This window comes from Aegilops tauschii, chromosome 6 (assembly GCF_002575655.3).
Source record: "Aegilops tauschii subsp. strangulata cultivar AL8/78 chromosome 6, Aet v6.0, whole genome shotgun sequence".
NCBI lineage: Eukaryota > Viridiplantae > Streptophyta > Magnoliopsida > Poales > Poaceae > Aegilops > Aegilops tauschii.
Window position 1 is genome coordinate 220,999,353 of NC_053040.3, and position 1,750 is coordinate 221,001,102.

The window sequence follows — 1,750 nt, forward strand, 5'->3', positions numbered from 1 at the left end:
CCATGGACGCTCTAGCAAGACGATGGGTGAAGAGGAGGAACGAGGAGCGAGCAGCGAGAAGATGAAGACAAGCTGGGGCTCTGCCCCCTCTCCAATTTATAGCCAGGTGGTGCCAATGGCCGGCCTCCCACGATTCCTAGTAATGATGGTTTTTCTGTATGCAACATGCAGTTGTCAGGTCGGACAGTTGCGGACGCAGCGTGGGGATGTGGAGACGCCCACGTCCCGTCAAGCGCCACCCGTCGACTCGGTCCGCAGGCGATTGGGGCTGCGGCGCTTCGCCCTTGCCCTTTGGCTTCGCCTCGAAGCCAAGTCCGAGCGTGCCTTGGGCTCAGGGGCTACTATCGGCATTGTGGGAACCAGGGTACCCAGACTTGCCTGCATGCAGCCCACGGCATGGCTCCATCGATGGCCTGGTATGGGCCATCTTCAGCACCTTCAAGACAAGACCCTCGCGAGGGGCCAAGCCTCGTGAGGCGGACGACACGAAGACCTCCGGAGGGAGCGGCCTCCAAAGGCTGGCTCCCGAGGAGCGGAGATTCCTATGCAGGCGCCCACCTCATAAGGTTGACGTGACGCAAGCCATGACGACCAAGGCCAGGCGGGCACCAGCGGGTGCAGAGCAGCAGGGTTCCTCTTTGGTGCTAAGGAGGCTAGTGCAGGCGCGGGGTCCCGAGGAATCACCCAAAGGTTTCCATTCCCGTGCAACAAGACCAAGACAGCCAGGATGGCAGGATGGATGTCATCACCGAGCCCACCATGGCGTCACAACTAGAAGCTTTGCAGGCAAGGACCACCTTTCATCGGGATAGGATGTACTTCTTGCATCCCTTCAAAATTGGCCACTGTGGGATCCCTTCCCGCCTTCGTTTGGAGGAAGAGGACCAAGGCCACTATAAATATAGGCTAGCCACTATCGTAGAGAGTCATCAAATCCTCAGCTGACACCCATGGAAGAACAAACCTCGTGAGTTTATTCTTCCTCTGTACTAGTTCATCCTCAGCCACTCGCGAGGCTAATCCACCCCAAAGCAGGAGTAGGGTCTTAAACCGCAAGGTGGCTTGAACCTGGGTATACTATTGCTTCCATCTTCTCCCTTGTTCATCGAGCTAGGCCATGGGGGCGATGAACTGGTTGGCTGGTGAGGTTGAGTTCTTCGTACACGTCCTATAGTTCGAACCTTTCTTGGGTCTACGAAGCCCTGAATCTGATAGGTTTCTCCGGCAAGCGGCGTGGTGGAGCGGACGGGCGAATCCGGACTTGGGGCGTCCAACCTGGCTAGAGGCGGGGTGCTTCTCCTGGAGGTGCACCATGGCCGACAGGGGACGGCCGTGGCTGGAGATCCATGGCTGGGCCCCTAGTCGAAAACAGAGTGAGAGAGACAGAAGTGAGATGAGGCAGGAGCACAGGAGAAAAGAAGAATGCAGGGGCGACGGGACTGTCCTGGTCGGAGTAGAGCATGTCACCGGAGGTGCTGCAGCTCCCGGCGGCAACGGTTTCCGGTGCGGCCTGACGTGCAGCAGGGGCGGACGGGTCGAACGAGGCGAGGGCAGCTCGGGGCCTGGGGCGCTCGGAAGGAGCTCCTGTGGACACGAGGAGAGATAGATAGATCAGAGAGATAGAGAAAAAGAGAGAAGGCAGGGGAGCGGCTACACTGACCTGGTTTTGGTTGCCGGTGGCGCTCGGCGCGAGGGAGGCCCGGAGGAGGAGGAACGGGAGTGCGTGGGTGTAGCTGCTGCTACCGGTGAC